Raw genomic sequence first — 9,191 nt, 5'->3', positions numbered from 1 at the left:
ATTCCTGCCCACTAGTCCCTGGCCAGATATCCCACACCCACCCCAAGAGAATGAGGCCACACAAACACACCCAGGCCGTCATGGTGATGGAGCAGCTGGGGTCCTGCTTGCCCACCCTTCATTGCTGGCTCAGAGCCTGACCACATTTCTATCCTGAGTTGGGACTTTGGGGACATTGTCCACCAGGGTCACTGACCACTTTTACAGTTGCAGAAACAGAGGACCAGCTGGTCCCCTAGAAGTCTGGAACATGGGATAAGCCAAGGCTTGCCTTCAGAACAGGTTTTCCACCACGTAGCCGTCCAAGGCCCAGGGCATCCCCAGGTTCATGTGAAGCCTGCCTGCCATGTCCACAGCCCATGCCGACCCCTCCGGGAGCCACTGGAATGCTTGTTCCTGGGCGTGTGATAAACCTAGACAGCTTCAGCCTTGCAGGACAACCATGCGCACCTGGCAGCAGTAGCCGGAGGGCCCATAGAAAGAAGTTTGAGGTGAAGCCAGATGCAATAAGAATAGTTTATTAGGCAAAATCGTATACTATAAAAATGCTTTAAAATGCAGGAGGAGGAGGTGAAGACACCAACCAGTGCGTAGTGACACATAGCAGTCAGAACACAGTAAAGAATCCACACTGCTTCTCCCCTTTACCTAGAAAAGGAAAGTTCTAGGCCTCCTCCTCCTCCTCAGCATACTCTTCAAACTCCTCCTTGGCCGTGGCATCCTGACGCTGTTGATACTCAGACACTAGGTCGTTCACGTTGATCTCGGCCTGGGTAAATTCCATCTCATCCATCCCTTCGCCCGTGTACCAGTGGAGGAAGGCCTTGCGCCGGAACATTGCTGTAAACTGCTCTGAGACACGCTTGAAGGGTTCCTGGACGGCCGTGTTGTTCCCAATGAAGGTGGCTGACATGTCTAGCCCCCGGGGTGGGACATCACAGACGGCTGTTTTGACGTTGTCGGCAAGCCAGTCAACGAAGTCCCTGCTGTTTTTATTTTTGAGGTGGAACATTTGTTCATCCACCTCCCTCATGGGCATAGGACCCTTGAAAATGGCAGCCGCCGTTAGGTAGTGGCCATGACAGGGGTTGCACACGGCCATCATATTCTAGCATCAAACATCTGCTGGGTAAGCTCAGCCACGGACAGGGCCGGGTACTGCTGGCTGCCCTGGCTGGTCAGAGGGGCAAAGCTAGGCAGGAAGAAATGTAGCCGGGGAAACGGGACCATGTTCATGGCCAGCTTCCGTAGGTCAGCATTCAGCTAGCCCGGGAAGCACAGGCACGTGGTGACCCCACTCATGGTGGCAGACACCCAGGTGGTTCAGGTCACTGTAGGTGGGTGTGGGCAGTTTTAGGGTCTTGGAACGGATGTCGTATAACGCTTTGTTGTCTATACAGAAGGTCTCATCTGCATTTTCTATGAGCTGGTGGACGGAGAGGGTGGCGTTGTAGGGCTCCACCACCGTGTCTGACACCCTGGGCAAGGGGAGGATGCTGAATGTGTTTATGATCCTGTCTGGGTACTCCTCCTGGATCTTACTGAGCAGAAGGGTACCCATCCCAGACCCCATCCCCCCACCCAGGGAGTGGGTCAGCTGGAAACCCTGCATGCAGTCACAGCTCTCAGCCTCCTTCCTCACAACATCCAGCACCGAGTCCACCAGCTCCGCACCTTCTGTGTAGTGCCCCCTGGCCCAGTTGTTTCCGGCCCCACTCTGACCTGTAAGACAGTAGAGCCAGTCACTCCATGGTCAGGTATACGGTCATCAGTGGTCACCATAATGCTAAAAAGGCCAAGTGTCATGTGAGGTGAGCGCACCGTTCTCCCTACAAGTGAGCAAATGAAACCCCTCCCCCAGAGTTACAGGACAGCAGCCTCCCCTGTTAGAAATTAAGTCAGGAGTCAAACCTGAGACAGGCTAACAGACCTCGCTGCAGGTGGCTCCTGCCCATTTTCAGGGAAGGCAGTAGCCATGGCCCCCAGCTCAGCTCCCTGCAGGGAGTTGACATCAGTAGCTCTTCACCTTGAGGAGACACCTGGGCCTTCCTCCCAAAGCCCGTTAAGGAGGCAGATGGAGCGACCGGGATGATAGGAGGGTGTTCAGGGACCCTGGCTCTACAGTTCCCACGGCGACGACCTTGGGGCACTCATAGATTTTGAGCGGCTGAGGAACCTCACCCCAATCCTCACCCACAGCTCACCAAAGATGAAGTTGTCCGGCCTGAAGATCTGCCCCAAGGGCCCCGAGCGCACAGAGTCCAGGGTGCCCGGCTCCAGATCCACCAGCACAGCGCGGGGCACGTACCTGCCACCTGAGAGGGGCGGGAGGGCATGAGCGAGGGGAGGGCCGCGTTCCCAGGAGGGCGGTGGGGAAGGTCGGGGGTCTCACCGCAGGCCTCTTTGTAGTACACGTCGATGCGCTCCAGCTGCAGAAGGCTGTCCCCGTGGTAGGTGCCGGTGGAGTCGATGGCGTGTTCATCAGAGATCGTCTCCCAGAACTGCGAGACGGGAGGGGCCGGACAGGCCAGGGCTGAGCCACGGGGGCGCCCCAGCTTCTCTCCTACCCCACCCTCCGCACCCCCATCCTTAGGCCGCCGTGTCCCTGGGGTCCACCCCGGCCGCCTCGCCAGCCGCCCAGTCCCACCGCGTCCCCGGCAGGGACCCGCCCCCGTCCCCACCACTGCCAACATCTTCCCTGGCCACCCGCAGGCCTGAGCTGGGCCCTCAGAGCCCCGGCTGCCAACCTTGGCGCCGATCTGGTTCCCGCACTGCCCGGCCTGCGTGAGCACGATCTCCCTCTTGGCTAAGGCGGGATCAGGGCGGCAGGAGAAACGCGAGGAGGGGGAGCAGACGCGCGCAGTGACCCAGCCCGCCCTCCGCCAACGCTGAAATAGCCCCGCGCCCACCTCTCCCAGCCTTGCATTGGGCTCCCAGAATAAGCAACAGCTTTACTTGCACACAGGTGTAGCCACCTGTGCATCCCTTGGCGTTGAACGTCTGTTGGGGAGCTCAGGTGTCCCTGCTGTGGTCCTTTCCACGTTGGGGAAAGCTGGTCAGCTGGAGAACTTCCTCCCACGTCTTTACTAAGACTAAATCCCTAGCTGACCCGAAACTGAATTTTCCTCCCATGTGGGAGGGGAGGACTCTAGTTTCCATACTCACAGAGTGCCTTGCACCTGCCCTAGATTGAGGACATATTTTTGTAATTGATGAGTGCTTTCCTCTATTAGGAGACCTGTGGTTAGGAAAGGCCTTCTGTATGTTAACTCGACAGGACTTCATTATAAGTTTGACTTTGGAGCAGTTCAAACCCGCAGTAAGCTATGGGTGTTAGAGACAGTCAGGCCTCTGATTTAGCTAGAGTCTTCTTTAGAGTAGGACTAGCCCTTTCCCCTTTCAGAGGACCCTGGTCTCCATGCAGAGTGAAGGTGGTATTGGATTCTTCAAGCTGAGGATAGGTGTTGGGATACGCCTGCTGTGAAAGATGGGCCCTTGTCACTTTGCAGGTTTTTAGATGACCCAAACTGAGGAGTTATTTCTTCTGGTAAACATTTTCAGATGGGGTGGGGAATGCCTCGATCTGACCAGTGAAGGTATCAGTGAGCATTAGCAAATATTTGAATCTCCTGCAGAAAGGCATCTGAGTACATTAGAGTTGCCAGTTCTCACCTGGATGTTGGGCAGGTTTAACTGGAGAAGGGGAAAATTGCTGGCCGTTTGGGTCATGTCAGGCACAGAGCATGCAGGTGTCAGCTGATTGATTCTGTGTGGATTGTTTTTCTTGGAGTGGGGGTCTTGTCTTGGTGTCCCTTCATGGTGTTGCTGAAAGATGTTGCTGGAAAAGAGGGTCCTGATACAGACCACAAAGTAGGATTCTTAGATCTTGTGCAGGAAAAAATTTGAGATGAGTCTGCACAATGAAAGAAGCAAGTTTATTAGAAATGACTTCATGACAGAGTTGGACATCCTCAGAAAACAAGAGCAGGAATGTACTGTCTTTTGTTAGTGTCTCTACTTGGAAGTAACTATAAAGAGAAAGAGTTATAATTAAACTTGGAAGGTGCAGATGTACTCACTAAAGTCAGGGGCTATTTGTTTTAACAATGACCGTTAACCCGTTGACCTAAGCTAGCTCATTAATATTAATCCTTACCAAAAAAAATGCTGCACTCCTAGGACATTTATACACTTTTCAGACTTGGTGGAAGATGTCTTGTATGGCCACAAATATTCTGCAATTGTAATTTGTGGCCAGCTAAAAAATGTGGCTATTTTCAGACCATAAGTATTAACCTTCTAGATACCTTGTGAATACCTATGTATTTATTTATTATTATTTTGAGACAGAGTCTTGCTCTGTTGCCCAGGCTGGAGTGCAGTGCACCACCTTGGCTCATTGAAACCTCACCCTCCTGGGTTCAAGCAATTCTCCTGCCTCAGCTTCCCAGGTAGCTGCGATAACAGGCATGAATCACCACACCCAGCTAATTTTTGTGTCTTTAGTAGAGATGGGCTGGTCTCTACTAAACCCTGTTTAGTTTGGGGAAAGCTGGTCAGCTGGAGAACTTCCTCCCACGTCTTCACTAAGACTAAATCCTTAGCTGACCGGAAACTGAATTTTCCTCCCATGTGGGAGGGGAGGACTCTAGTTTCCATACTCACAAAGTGCCTTGCACCTGCCCTAGATTGATGACATATTTTTGTAATTGATGAGTGCTTTCCTCTATTAGGAGATCTGTGGTTAGGAAAGGCTATTTGCTGGGCTGGTCTCAAACCCCTGACAACAAGCAATCTGCCCACCTTGGCTTCCCAAATTGCTGGGATTACAGGCATGAGCCACCGCTCCCAGCCACAATGAGGTTTTTAAATAATTCAAACTGATTTCCTGCTGTTGAGCAGGGAGCTGAGCAAATTCAACAGATCGTGGGCCTAAAGTAGGAGAAGACTGAGGACAAACTCTAGAACACATGTGATTAAATTAATTACAATTGAAACCAAATCAAATTTAATGAGGCTGTACCTCTTCGTTTCAAGATATTTTCCCCCATTTTGAAATGTGGTGTTATTCAGTGGAAAAGAAAAATAGTGTTTATCTCCAGAGTAAAGAACAGGGTTCCCTGCAGGGATTGATTGACTGAGAGTTATGGCTCAGGATTAAAAATCCTTTTTTCCACGAATAAACTAAAAATTATTTTCTAAGCTCCTATTGACTAAATGGACTCCTCTTCTTGGATAAGGACATTCCAAAGTTAACCTGAAAAGCCGGTTCAAGCCATGGGTCACGCATTCCTCATTATACTCTCCTCCCTTTGGTTTTAATTTTAATTTCAGTTTTTAATTTATTTTTGTGAATACATAGTTGGTGTATGTATTTATGGGGGTACGTGACATACTTTGATACAGGCATGCAGTGAGTAATACATAATAAAAAATGGGGTATCCATCCCCTCAAGCATTTATAGCTTGTGTTATAAACAATCCAATTAGACTCTTTTAGGTTTTTAAAATGTAAGTTAAATTATTTTTGACTATAATCACTCTGTTGTGCTATCAAATACTGTCTTATTCATTCTTTCTGACCATTTTATTTTACCCATTTAGCATCCACACTATCCCCCTGTTCCCTCACTGCCCTTTCCAGCCTCCGGTAACCATCCTTATACTCTCTATCTCTATGACACCAATTGTTTTGAATTTTAGCACCCACGAATAAGTAAGAACATGTGACATTTGTCTTTCTGTGCCTGACTTATTTCACTTAACATAAAGACTTTCAGTTGCATTTATGTTATTGCAAATGGCAGACTCTCATTCTTTCTTATAGCTGAATAGTACTCCATTGGGTGTATGTACCACATTTTCTCTATCAACAGTCATCTGTTGACGGATATTTAGGTTCCTTCCAAATCTTGGCTATTATAAACCCTGCTGTAGCAAGCATGAGAGTGCCAATATGTCTTTGATTTACAATATGTCTTTGAATTTATCTCTCTTAGGCATATACTGAACAGTGGGATTGCCGGACCATATAGTGGCTCTATTTTTAGTTAAATCAGGAACATCCAAACTGTCCTTAATTGTGCTCCCAACAACAATGTACAAGGGTTCCCTCCACTCCACATACTCACCAGCATTTGTTTTTGACTGACTTCTGGATAAAAGCCACCTTAACTGGGGTGAAATGATGTCTCATTTGGGGTTTGATTTGCATTTCTATGATGATCAATGATGTGGAGCAGCTTTTCATTTGCCTGTTTGACATTTGTATGTCTTCTTTTCATAAATGTCTATTTAAATTATTTGTCCACTCTTTAATTGGATTATTACATTCTTTCTACAGAATTTTTTGAACTCAATATAGTGTAGTGTATTAGTCTGTCTCTGCACTGCTGTAAAAATTACCCGAGACTGGGTTACCTATTTACTGAGATGAAGTCTTGATCTGTTGCCCAGGCTGAAGTGCAGTGGGGCAATCTCGGCTCACTGCAACCTCCAGCTCCTGGTTCAAGCAATTTTCTGCCTCAGCCTCCTGAGTAGCTGGGATTACAGGCACCTGCCACCATGCCTGGCTAATTGTTGTATTTTTAGTAGAGATGGGGTTTCGCCATCTTGGTCAGACTGGTCTTGAACTCCTGAACTTGTGATCCACTCGCCTCGGCTTCCCAAAGTGGTGAGATTACAGGCATGAGTCACCGCACCTGGCAAGACTGGGTAATTTATAAAGGAAATGTGTTTAATTGACTCACAGTTCTGCATGGCTGGGGAGGCCTCAGGAAACTTACAATCATGGCAGATGGGGAAGCAGGCACGTCTTACATGACAGCAGGTGAGACAGCATGTATGTGAAGGAAAGGGAGAAGAGCCCCTTATAAAACCATCTGATTTCATGAGAACTCACTCACTATCAGAAGAACAGCATGGGGGAAACCACCCACATGATCCAATCACCTTCTACCAGATCTCTCCCTCAAAACCTGGGGATTACAATTCAATATGAGATTTGGGTGGGGACACAAAGCCTAACCATATCATGTAGCTATTAATTGCTTTTCAGATGGATAATTTACAAATATTTTCTCCCATTCTGTGGATTTTCTCTTCATTTTTATTGTTCCCTTCACTTTAAAAAGGCTTTCTGACTTGCTGTAATCCCGTTTGTCCATGTTTTTTTTGGTTGTCTGTGCTTATGGGGCATTATTTAAGAAATTTTTGCCCAAACCAATGCCCTAAAGAGTTTCCCCAATGTTTTCTTATAAAAGTTTGATAGTTTGAGGTGTTAGGTTTAAGTATTTAATTCATTTTAATTTGATTTTTGTACGTGGCAAGAAATAGGGTTCTAGTTTTATTCTTCTGCCTATGGCTTGCCAGTTTTCCCAGCCCATTTATTACAAAAATTGTCTTATTTTTTATTGTATGTTCTTGGCACTTTTGTTGAAAATAAGTTTAGTTTAGCTGTATGAGTTTGTTTCTAAGGTCTCTATTTTATTCCATTTGTCATTATGTCTGCTTTTATGCTAGTGTCATGCTGTTTTAATTAGTATAACTTAGTAGTATAATTTAAAACCAGGTAATGGAATTCCTCCAGTTTTGTTTTATATACTCAGCAGAGCTTTGACTATTAGGGTGTTTCATTCCATCTAAATTTTTTTTTTCTATTTCTGTGAGGAATGTCTTTTTTTTTTTTTTTTGATGGAGTCTCACTCTGTCACCTAGACTGGAGTGCAGTGATGCGATCTTGGCTCACTGCAACATCCACCTCCTGGGTTCGAGCAATTCTCTGCCTCAGCCTCCTGAGTAGCTGGGATTACAGGCACCTGCCACCAAGCCTGGCTAATTTTTTTGTATTTTTAGTAGAGATGGGGTTTCACCAAGTTGGCCAGGCTGGTCTTGAACTCTTGACCTCGTGATCCACCGACCTCGGCCTCCCAAAGTGTTGGTATTACAGGCATGAACTACTGCCCCTGGCCTGTTATTCTGATAGAGATGGCATGAAATGTATAGATTGCTTTGGATTGTATGGACATTTTTTAAAAATACGGATTCTTCCAATCTGTGAACATAAAAACATCTTTCCAATTTTTGGGTCCTCTTTCATTTCTTTTATCAGTGTTTTACAGTTTTAATTGTTGAGAACTTTTATTTCTTTGGTAAATTTCCACACATTTTGTTTTATTTGTGGCTATTGCAAATAGTATTACATTTTTTGAATTCTTTTTCAATTTGTTGACTGTTGGCATATAGAAATCCTACTGATTTATATGTGTTGATTTTGTATTCTGCAAATTTACTCAAGTTATTACTTCTGATAGTTTTTTGGTGGATATATTAGGCCATCCTCACATTGCTATAAAAATAATTGGTGACTAGTTAATTTATAAAGGAAATTGGTTTAACTGGCTCATGGTTCTATAGGCTGTACAGAAAGCATAGCACTGGCGTCTGCTTCTGGTGAAGCCTCTGACAACTGACAATCAAGGTGGAAAATAAATCTGGTGCTTGCACATCCCATGGTAAGTGCGAGGGCAGGGGGGGAAGTGCTACACACTTGTCAATAGCCAGCTCTCATGAAAACTTACTATTGTGAGAATGGCAGCAAAGGAAATGATGCCAAACTGTTCATGGAAATCCTGCCCTCATGATTCAATCACCTCCCCACTAGGCCCACTTCCAATATTGAGGATTACATTTCAATATAAGATTTTGGTGGGAACACACACCCAAACCATATCACTTTGCCCCTGGTCATTCCAAATCTCATATCCTTCTCATATTTCAAAATACAATCATGACTTCCCAATAATCCCCAAAGTCTTAACTCATTTCAGCTTTAACTCAAAAGTCAAAAGTCTCATCTAAGACAAAGCTAGTTTCTTCCTCCTAATAAGCCTGTAAAATAAAAAACAAGTTAGGTACCTCCAAGATAAAAATGGGGCAGAGGCATTGGGTAAATACTCCTATTCTAAAAGGAAGAAATCGGCCAAAAGAAAGGGGCCACAGGACCCATGAAAGTCTGAAACCCAGAAGGGCAGTTATTGAATTGTAAGGCTCCAGAATAATTATTTTTGACTCTGTGTCCCATTTCCAGGGCACACTAATGCCTTGGGAAGTTCAATCTTGTGACTTTGCAGGGTTCAGCCCCCACAGCTGCTCTCATGGGCTGGCATTGTGTGCCTCTGGCTGGTATTGTG

General features: G+C 46.3%; 2 pseudogenes; both read right to left on the bottom strand.

The window, feature by feature from the left end:
• Nucleotides 1-664: 664 nt before the first annotated feature.
• LOC112636118 lies at nt 665-2,795 on the bottom strand (annotated as a pseudogene).
• On the bottom strand, nt 2,023-5,051 carry LOC112636435 (annotated as a pseudogene).
• Nucleotides 5,052-9,191: the final 4,140 nt, after the last annotated feature.

This window comes from Theropithecus gelada, chromosome 12 (genome assembly GCF_003255815.1).
Source record: "Theropithecus gelada isolate Dixy chromosome 12, Tgel_1.0, whole genome shotgun sequence".
In the NCBI taxonomy this organism is placed as follows: Eukaryota; Metazoa; Chordata; class Mammalia; order Primates; family Cercopithecidae; genus Theropithecus; species Theropithecus gelada.
Note: the sequence above shows the minus strand (reverse complement) of the source record. Positions and strands in the feature narration are given on the sequence as shown.